Here is an 11,035-nt window from a genome sequence, read left to right as displayed (position 1 = left end):
CCTGAATACAACTACCGCATATGTAGTCATGAGGGAGACTAAAATTCCAGAGTCCATCAAAGCAATATATTGATATTTGAGTACCTAACTTATTTGATCTTAAGGTTTCCAAACTAGGGGATACCTGTTTCCTAACAATGTCCTGTCAAATAAATCTAGCCCAATCAGTAATAGTTTGGGCAAATAAAACAGAAGCTAAAACAGATCAGCTGGATTTTTAAAGGTGAGCGTCTTCTACAGAAAAAAAATAGTCTTATTTTTTTTTTGCCATTTTAACTAAAAATTGGAGCTTTAGCCTTCTGGGATTGCTGTTAAAAAGGGACCTTGTGGCACCCCAATTGTATGGCATGGCTTTACAAAGCACAAATACTGCTTCTTCACTTCTGAGGCTGTAGACGTCCACATTAGTACTGACATACTCATTGACTGTCATGGCCAGGAGGAAACCTTCTTTCTCTGAGTTAAAAAAACATCCTGCATTTGTAAGCACATCTTATGAGTGTCGTCTTATGCGCACATATTCCATCATGTAGTTTATGGCAGTTTTCTGTTGCTCATGCAATCACTGTAGAATTTAAAAGGGTAAATTACATCCTGTTTTAAGGTAGTTTGTGTAGGTGTGCATGTCCACAAAAGGAGTGGCAGCTTGTTAAGACCTTCAGAAGTGAAAGTAGATTTTCCTGACCTTATCAAGCAGTAGCTAAAGGGCTGGGTAGTTGGTTAGGAAGTGTTGAACTATTATATTCATCAAGTGGGTCAGGAAGGTAGGTGTGTCAGGTGTTTGAAGCGAAAGTCTGACACTGTCTATGCAACAAACCTGTTAGTCATGAACAGGTATCATCCCTATTCTCTTTGTTATCACCTACAATCCAGCCTGGTTACACTTGGATAGGGTCAGCCACATGCCAGCTTTGTCCTGCTGCTTTTCCTAGGCAGAGTAGTTTAAACACAGCATGGCACATTTTTTCTTGGGCAACACAGTACACAGTGTAGCTTTAAGAATTAGAATATGCTATGACTGGCAATGAGGCTATGTCTCTAGAAAAGAAGGAAGATAAGGATGAGGCAGACATGCAGGAAGAGAATGAGGAAAGGGGTTGTACAGGTCACCAGGGTGGATGCATTTCTTAAAACTTTCAGTGGTACCACAAATGGAGGTGTATCTCTTGCAGTTGCTGTCCATCTGCTGATTCATACAGTGTTCTATAATGGACATGTAATGCTCATGCGCATGCTTTTTGAACCACGTATCCATGATCAAATGCACTCTGCGACTAAATGCATGCTGAAATGATCAAGGCAAATTTTTGGTCACATGTTGTGCAGAAATGGGATGGGTTTTCTGAAAAATGGTGACCCCTAGACACCTCATACTAGGGGCATAGAACATGTCACAAATCTTGGAATGTGTCTATGTGACGGTAGTTGCAGCACAGCAGGCTTTCCAAGACAAATGTTGATGCTGCACTTCAAAAGTTTGGAGGATGGAAACCTGGCTCATACATAGTGTAATAGAAACATTTAAAGTGGAAGTCAATATTGGGAAGGGTGATGGTATATTTAGCCTCTGCATGCCACTTCTGGCTTTGCAACTCTTCCCTTGGTCAGTGTTGGAGGTAAATAGGGTTATTGCACTGCTAAATATTGTACCAACTGTTGCCTCCCTCTGAATACATGTAGCAGCCTCAAATTGTGTGGCACATAGAGGGAAGGTGGTGGAAGAGGAAGATACAGCGGTGGGAAAGAGAAAGTTTCCTGCACTGTTCACTGGAACTTTCCTCTTGAGGGGACTCAGTCTCACAGTAAAACCTGGAAGATTACCCCTCTGAGGAGCACGGACTGCACACTGACACATCCTTCTGTTTCTCTCTAGGGAAAATTCAGAACAGGGCATTGATCTTCATGATCCGTCTCAGTTTGTTTTGAGCCCACTATTAACAATCCCAAGACAGAATGCTGAAATTATTGTTTGAAATTCTCCTAATGGCCTGTTTCAGAGAGTGAAGTAGTAGGAGCCAGTTGATGGCTTACCTGATATCAGGTAATCTGTATCTGTGGGGAAGAGCAGGTGGTCTGTGCCCGAACTGAGAAAAGCTTCATACACGTCAGATGATTGCCACCCAAGATGATGGTCGTGCTCCTTCTGCCCGAAAATCTAATATGTGTACAGCGATCCACTGAAGTTGTTTATCAATCTCCTGCTGGATCAATGTACAACCCCTGTACTTTCCTATGGAGCAGAACCCATTGGGGTGCTCATCCTTCACCTTCCCTTCTCTATGGAACAGAACTTCACTGTGTCTACAATGCTCCTTCATTCATCTGTCACTGGAAAGGATCACAATGATCATTTCCAGTGACAGTAATCTGTCGTCTGTACGGAGCCCGATTTCTCCCATCTCCTACCACTCTCAGTGCCACTGCTCCTACTTTTCCATTGACCACCTAAACCATATTTATGGCCCAAAGCATCTGAGGGTTCTGTCTGCTACCTGTGGTGTGTCTGTGATGCTTTTATGGCTCCGTGGCCTGACAGAGGGGAACATTTGGTGCGTTAACCACCCTAGCATTCTAATTCTGTCCAAATTTCTATGCAAAAAGCTTTATATTTCTTTTGCATGGAAATTTATTTTACATTGTAGACTATATTTCCTAGGCATAACTCTCTGAAATATGTCCAATATTTATTAATAAACTTATTGAGTTTATTATGGATTTGGATATGAAAAGAGTTATGAGGAAGCAGACAGAGTCAGGACTTGTGTTAGCACTTTGCTAACCTGTTCCCCAGTGTACAGGAAGTCCCCGGGATAAGGACATCCGACATACAGACATCTCCTAGATATGAACGTTCCCATCGCTCAATAGGGGTGGTTTGCAAGACTTGCAGAAGAAATCTTTTGCTAAACACAGCTGAGGTTGTGGTGATTTTAGGGGGTGAGCTCTTTCTGCAGCCTCTTGTAACTATTTATTGACCAAGATAAACTCTGCAGTTCTTTCTTTTTGCATATCAAAGCACAACTTACTCCACAAGTTTTGGTTTTTGCTTTGTGATGAACTCACAGTGAGAATTTTATACAGAAACTGACACCTCACTGTTGAGACAAACATCTGTCCTAATGGCATTCATTAAAATAATGAACCTATTCCGACTTACATACAAATTCAACATAAGAACAAACCTACAATCTCTATCTTGTATGTAACCCGGGGACTACCTGTATAGGAAGTATGATTGTATAAAATCTGATGATTCTGTTATAGAGTAATATACATGTATACATTGTCTGTGGAGGATCCCTGTATGATTGTGTAGATAGTATCCTGTTGTATGAACACAGCTTTACTCTTTTTAGGTTCTTATTTCAGAATACAGTGGTGAGCTGGGACAAGTCATTGTTTTATTTATCACATTATATATGTTGTCTCTATGCTATTTTCAGTACAATATAATGTATGAGTGATAACTCAGTGTCCTAACTTTTTTGGAAATGAAGGTGTAAGGTGATGTGTGGTCACTATCCTCCAGCACATTCCATTGTGAGCTGCCCAGCCCTCTCAGGCGGCATGAGGTGAGTGCGCGGTGGGTATGCGGTAGGTGTGCGGTGGGTGCGCGGCTGTCCAGCATTGTGCGGTGTCCCAGTACCTAACACAGCGGAGAGAGGGGAGGGAAAGCAGCGCGTCACCACACACTGAACCCCCCGGCCACCGCAGCCATCATCCTCTCGCGGGATCTCGCTTGGCTCTCGTCCGCCATATTTCGCCCTGCCAGTATTTTGGTTTCGTCTCCTGCCTGGAAGCAAAGAGGAGTCATCATCATCATCCTCCCATAGAAAGCGCTGCTGGGAGAGGAGGGACCGTTACGTTTCGGGTCTTGTGACGTCAGAGAAGCTTGGTTCCGCCGGCGGAGCGCGGGACTCTGTGGACTGGGCCGTACTGAGACCGTGAGGCCGGAACCATTGCAGTGTGGCGGAGGGGGGGAGGTGGCGGTGTGATTGCCGGGGCAGCAGAAGCAGCGCTTGTCCCCCTCCCCCCCTGCTGGACCCAGTCGGCTACACAGGGCAGGCTGACTGACGGGTGTCGCGGCCACCACGCCGGCCAGTAGTCCGAGCTGGCGGCGGAGGAAGAAAAGGCTGAGAGGTGAGCGTGGGGAGGAGGAGGAGGGGAAATTGCAGGGCCTGGTGCCCGGGAGGAAAAAGGATCAACTTGAGCCCAGGCCTACTTGAGAAAGGGGGGAGGGTGGGCGTAGGTAGAAGTTTAGGCCCCAACTCCAGGCCTGTCACTGACACTTGTGTGTAGCTATGCCGGGTGTCACACATTATGACGCCTGCTGGCCACTCACTGCCCTGTCAGCTCACCTGGACTGAAGGTGTGACCTCTCCTCTCATACACAATATCAGCTCCATCACTGAGCAATCATTACATCTGCCTATTGCCACTGTGGGTGTCATCCCTACCCAGATGGCATGTAATGTGTTCCGAGCTTTATGTACTTTTAAACTTTTCTAGGCAGCTGATCTCCTCCAGCTTCTTTTAGCCAGTTCCAGTGTCCTTGTATTGGCTGCACATCATTTCCTTCTTCCTCATAGACACAGCAATGGCCTCTTCCTGTTCTCTGTGTTGTCACCGCTGCTTGAACCAGGTCTATGGGTTATGAGCAGGGGTCACAACTCAGTGACAGCTGTCACCTTCTAACAGGAAGTGCTCAAACAAGGCCCCTCATGTCAGGATCAAGCATTCCTGTGCAGCCAGGACTGCTTGTATTTTCACTCACTCGGGTGATGACACAATCCATTGACAGTTGTCACATCATTCCTGGAAGAGCCTGAACACTTCCCCTCCTGGAAGCATCAGCCATTACTTTGCAATGGAACTTGTGAAATGACCTGATGATGTGGAAGTCTATGAGGATTTAATGATTGGGTTTGGATCTCCATTATAGCTAAATGTTATTTAAGGATGTGCATTAATCATTCGGCAAGTTCTTGAATAATCCTTTGTCGTGTACAATGCCCATCAAATGTTTCTAAATTTGTGTTCACATATACAGTTAATAGGGCTGAAATATCACCATCATTTATGATCATGTGATTAAATATCATATTGATAAAGCAGAATTGAACTTCACTGCCAGTGTCCAGGGATTGTGCCATAGCTTGCAGGTAGCCCATTGTTGTAGAATTACTTGCGATGGCGGCAATGTCCGTTGTCTGGGTTCGCCATGTTTGGCCACCTTGATCGGCATGATCAGGACTCCTGTGCATGAGTGAGTGAGCTGTCCATGTGTTATCATAAAAAACAATGCCTGCAGGACAGACCCTGTATGTCTCTTACCCAGCCTGCCAGCAATGTTTTTGCTTTAAATGCCCTGATAAATAAAAATCTGAGCTATCGGAGTCGTGTCTGTAACCGGAATTGGCAATCCTCAGTACCCCGATGTCATTACCCAGGCTGCTGACAGTGTTTGTGTTTCTTCCAGTTGAGGACATTTTTTCCTGTGCAGTCTATATCTGAAAGCAGAGCTCCAGCCTTTTATTCTTTAATAAAGTTGTAGAACTCCTGTTCTGTCCTGAAGTCAGATTGAGTCCACCTCCTGATTGGAGGCTTCTAGTATTTTCCAGCACTTTATTTCCCATGGTTAGGTTACGCACACACGTCAGATAAGATTCTCTGCTATGACGAATGGTACAGCAGTCCTCCAGTGTCATTCACTAATCTGCCCTAGTGGATTGATGAATGAATTGATCGGGAACAACCACTCTGCTTTTTTCATGGGGGGGAGAACAGCACATTCATCTCCCTTCATTCTCTATAGAACATACCAGAGCTGTGTGTACAGCCTTTGTTTATCTGTCACCGGAAATGATGCTAATCTGACATCCGTCTGATGTCTTTACTGAGATTTACTGTCTCTGGTCCACCCATATTTAATAATTGGATTTCAGCTCTTTCAATATTATAAACTCACCATCATGTGTGGGTATTACCCCCAGATTCACCATCACGTGTGGGTATTACCTCAGATTCAAACTTTCAGAAAGATATGTACAACACCCTGACCCTCCCACCAGCCATGATCTACTCACTGGGTCTAAAGCTATGTAATGAAAAAAGGGTTTTATTTAAAATTATGTAAGGATGTTGATGTGGGTAGACAAAACATAATCAAGTTAAACTTCAGCTTTATTATATTTTTTGAATACAGAAGATGTTTTGCCGAGTTGAATGGCTCCAAAAACAATTTACATACTTTCCACTTCTTGTTTGGTCTTGGTGTGAAGTAGAAATATTTGTATTTGGTTTTCACCTTAAGTAGAACAGCAAATGTGGAAGTCGGGTTTCAGTCAAATCATTGTTGGGCCCAGCAGGACTTTCAGGTTTTCATAAAGCTTTTTGGTGGAAAAACCAATCAAGGAAACCTATTGCCAACACTTTCAATTGTTTATTGGTGTCAGCAAAAATTGTTGGGTGGTTGTGTTATCTTATGCATGGGGGCATTTTTGCAGAAAACGAGCTGGTTTATCATTTTTATTGCGGTCTTGGTTTTTATCATATAGTATTTTCTTTTACATTTGCAAACTTTATTGCCTTTGTTCATTTCCACTTCATGGTGGTTGATAGGACAAGTGTTTTACAAAATGAAGATAAGGATCCTTGTGCTTTTCTGTAAGTCACAAGATGAACAGTTATTTATTGTTCTCCATTTGCTTTCACCATCTGTTACCTTCATTGTATTAAAATTTTGTTTTGGGTTTCACACAACTTAGTTGCAGAGGTTGTACACAATCCTGGGTTATTGAAGCAGTGTGTTATAGGACTTAAGGCAGCACTCCCTGTCATTCAGCTGTCAAACGCCAGGACCCCTACTGCCCTCTGCGGCTCTCGCATTTGACAATACAGTGAGGAGATTGTGTTTGGTTCCATGGAGGGCCCAGGGTCCAATCTTAACTTCAGGAGATGAGGACCTAGGTTTCACTCAACTCTTCAGAGATAAAGGTATTTTTTACAAAAATGAACACGGGTACTTGTAGGTATTTCAGAGAACCTGAGGGAGAAAAAGACAGAAGCATCTGATGAACTATCTGTCGTTTTTTGTGATTACATTATCCTGTCTGTCTTTTCAACTTTCTCCATATCCTGTATAGCCTGGTCTGCTTTTGGGTTAAATTCACAGGTATGTGCTTTAGTTGCAACATGTTTAATCTGTGTCTTTGGGACATGGTTTATGATGCATTGATGTGTTGCCACTCCCATCTAAATTTTTTTTAAAGCACATTGATGGATGAAAAAAATTAATTTTACTTTTTTTCGTTTTGTTTATTTGGTGACGTTTGTCAACCTTCTGCATTATCTTAGTATGGGGCTCCAGGTGTAAGTGGTTTTACTATAAGACTGTTCTCTTGGTGAAGGTCCTAACCATCATTCCAAGGCCCATGCAAGACCAGCTATTCCTTTACAAAACTTGAAATAATTGCTATATACAAAACCTTGCTCCTTTTACAGGTTTACTCTTTCGCTGTCCAACATGCAAAATCTTCCTCGCCAACAAAGGAGCAGCAGCCATGGGCCAATATGTTAGTCTAGCTCTATAGAAAGTATTACTGTACAAACAGGTACATTGTTTATTTGCCCTCTTGTTATGTCACTGGCAAGTTGCTGCCAGCGACAGATTCATTAGTGTAACATGTGCCTAACACTAAACCTAACATTAACTCTCTCTTAAAATGACTCTCTGTCAGCACAGGCTCACTTGTTCAAAATACCAAGCATGTAAAAGATGAGGCAGTATGCATGCCTTTCTGACAACCCTTGTATGAAAATGCTGCCATTTCATCCCGCTGCATGGATTTCACATTTCGGGTAGAAGAATGCTTGCTTTACCATGCACTGTGTTTCCTTTCACTGGCTTGTACATCGTTACAGAACATGCAAGCCAGGGAAAATAACCACTGTATGGTGTGGGTGTTACAGGTGTTTACCACACCCAAGGGGTTAAATCCCTTTTGCTGGGGATTTAACTCTGTATGATGCCTCCATTAGTGCAAACTGTCCTGGGTATTGTGGTGCTAGTTGCTTGGTTCAATTTTCAAAGCACAACCCCTGATCATGTGTGCTGCAAAACCAAGATGTAAGGTAGGTCAGGGACACATTTCTTATCTGTACATTGTGTCCATAAAATGGATCAAAGCCAAGGCAATAGTGTGACTGCCAGGTAACTAGCATTTTGAGAAGCAAAGGCAAGTGGAGGTGGTAAAAGAATTTCTCTCATGGCTGGATTCCCCAGATTAAATCCTTAAGCTGGTACCTAAAACTAAGTTTACGCTTTTGTTTACTTGAGCCTTTATTGTAAATGCTTTATCATGCCTCATGCATCAGACATGTAAGTGTAAAATATGCACCTCTATATGGTATAACTATCATAGGTCTGGGCTAGCCTGGCAGCAAAACAAGGGAAGCATAAGGGAAGAGGTGACTGAACCAAGTTTAACTTTTACATAAATACAAAATGTACTGATGGCACAGCTCTTGTACATTCAGACAACTGGCAGATCTGTTAATCACTCTGATGTGTTGTTTCAATTGGATTTATGCTAATGCTTTCTTTATTTTTTGTAGTGTCAGCTATAGTATATTAACATTGCCTGAGACTTCATTCAAGTCCTGCTGATATTATTGATCATATTGGTGATATTGATCATATTAGATTGATTATATTAGTGATCATTTATTGATCTATTTCGGCTGTAGTTTTTTTTTCCCCCCACTTTTTAATGTCCCAAAACACATCACAATAAATGTTTCACCTTTCTTTAACTGTATGACTAAAATGATACAGCCTTTGTTCATCTTGGGGACAAGTTGCAGTTGAGCTTACCCTTCTCATTTTAACCTTTCTTTGAGCATGGGAATTTATCGGCTCATAAGATTTTTAGCAAAATAAACATTCAGTTTTTGCACTTTTTGAGCAGATAGAGGGGGGCAACATTTTCACCTGTGTTTTGTAGTTCAAAATAAAAAAGAGAAGTTCATTGTTATGGTTTGCATACACTTAAAAGTTAAAAGTGAAGCTGAAGCTTAAATTGCTTGTATTTTGCCTTTCCCGGTTCCTTTTTATCCTCCTCATCAACATGCTAATAAAGTTATTTAAACAGAACTAAAGCTTAAAAATAAACTGTGACCATTTAGGTCCTTAATTGCAGAAGGTACCAGCAAATCAATAAAAACAAACGTATCTGTCATGCTCCTGTTGGTCTGGTATATGTTAATTATGTATATGTTTATTTTTCCCCACTCATTCCTGCCTGTAGCTGGGGCTATATTCCTAGTAGGCTATTCAATGAGCAGCTTATGTTGTGTGCAAAAGATGAAATAGGGCCACAACTATAAAAGCCATTTTAAAGTAAACCCAACCCTTTTCCATGCAGGGCATGTGATAGGTGGCTTTGGTGACCAATAGGAAACCTTAAAAATAAATATAAAAAAGTCTAAGGCTAAATTATTATAAGAAATTTGGATTTGTATATAATTTACATATACATATAAAATATACCCATCAATAAAAATTGTAGAAAATGTTGTTGCGGTTTTTACATCAGGAGAACCTAGAGGTTCTAGAAGGATCCCTTAAGCTTTCTTAAATTTGCTTTAGTATATTGCACTTGAGCACATTTATAGAGTTTATCCAATGCACACCTGATGATTTCATTTTACTTCAATGGTCGGACATGGGTGACAGATCAGAAACTGTATTTGAACTATATATATATATATATATATATATATATATTTTTGTGTGCAGAAAGGCCTATTGGGATGTTTGCATTTTTGGCAAAACATAGAGATGTGTGTGTTAAGGTAGTGCGTCTTTCAGATGCCCTGGATGAGATTCCAGCCACAAACCCCCTAGTGCTTGTTTCTTATTTCTAATGTTAATATGCCAGAAAACTACCTGCTGATGTATAAATTGTGTGTCCTCCTGATCTCACTTTTGATTAAAAGAGTTACAGTTTGGCATTATATATATATATATATATATATATATATATATATATATATAAAATCTGCCTCCCAAATTATTACCCATATATTTATTTTACACGGCCCATATTGTGTCAAGTTGTGTAATTAAATCATAGTAGAGTAGTAGAAAGCACACATATTGCATTGGGTTATATCCTATTCAGAGTGAGAGCTGAGAAATTAAGCACTTTGTTTTTCTGTAACTTGCCATTGGCAGTCTTCCTGGTTTGTTTGCACTACAATTAGAAGCTTTTCCTCGCTTTTTCTTTATATCAAAAATCTTGCAATTGAACGATCTTCTCACAGCCTTCATACAAGATATGTACACTGTCCAATGTATGACCAATTTGTACTGCTGGAAACAATCTTTCATGATTGTTTGCAGTGACGAATGAATGAGCACTCTGCGCAAAGCTCCCATTCTGTTCTATGTAGATAGGAGGAAGGGGATAAGCGAGTGGCTCCTGCTCTGCCTCTCCTACATTGAAATGCACAGCAGTCATTCATTGATCCAACGGAAAATATTAAAAATTAACCAAGGTTTCTAGAAGTAAAAATAGAGTGGCAAGTAGGGGACATGTAGACACAGAGGGGAAATATTGACTATAGTTCCACTTTAATAGTAGTAGTTAAGGTTTTTATTAAAGTTTGAAAAATATTAATATTTAAAGGTTTAGATCTCACTTTGAGTAATTTCCCTTTGTCTATCCAAGATATTGCCTCCTGTGGCAGTTTGCAGCTGTTGGGACGCACCACTGGGCAATTGACGGCTGTGAAGCAGTGCAGTTACCGCTTTGTAAGCGGCTGCAGGTTGAGCCTGTATAGTGGTCATGGGAATAATTCGTCACATCGGTGACTGACACTAGTCCTACAGGCTTTACAGCTTTAATTATGTACAATAGTGAAGGTGATCTCACTGATTGTGATAAATGTTTTGTTAATAACATTGGCCAGAGCCATAGTCTCTATACAGGAAACACCAGTCAGAAGGTCACTGAGGGTTTCCTGTGTAGAA

At 41.3% G+C, this 11,035-nt stretch overlaps 1 protein-coding gene across 1 annotated transcript in view; it reads left to right on the top strand.

Annotated features, from left to right (window-relative positions):
* Window positions 1–3,745: 3,745 nt before the first annotated feature.
* The window catches only part of TAB2 (TGF-beta activated kinase 1 (MAP3K7) binding protein 2), a 34,454-nt gene continuing 27,164 nt past the window's right edge, over window positions 3,746–11,035 (top strand). Inside the window, exon 1 of the mRNA XM_072410232.1 lies at window positions 3,746–4,140. The gene's annotated coding sequence lies outside the window, so the exon portion shown is untranslated. The remainder of the gene's footprint in view (window positions 4,141–11,035) is intronic.

Source organism: Pyxicephalus adspersus, chromosome 4, assembly GCF_032062135.1.
Source record: "Pyxicephalus adspersus chromosome 4, UCB_Pads_2.0, whole genome shotgun sequence".
Classification (NCBI taxonomy): domain Eukaryota; kingdom Metazoa; phylum Chordata; class Amphibia; order Anura; family Pyxicephalidae; genus Pyxicephalus; species Pyxicephalus adspersus.
The sequence above is the reverse complement of the archived record's forward strand: the minus strand, read 5'-3'. Positions and strand labels throughout refer to the sequence as shown.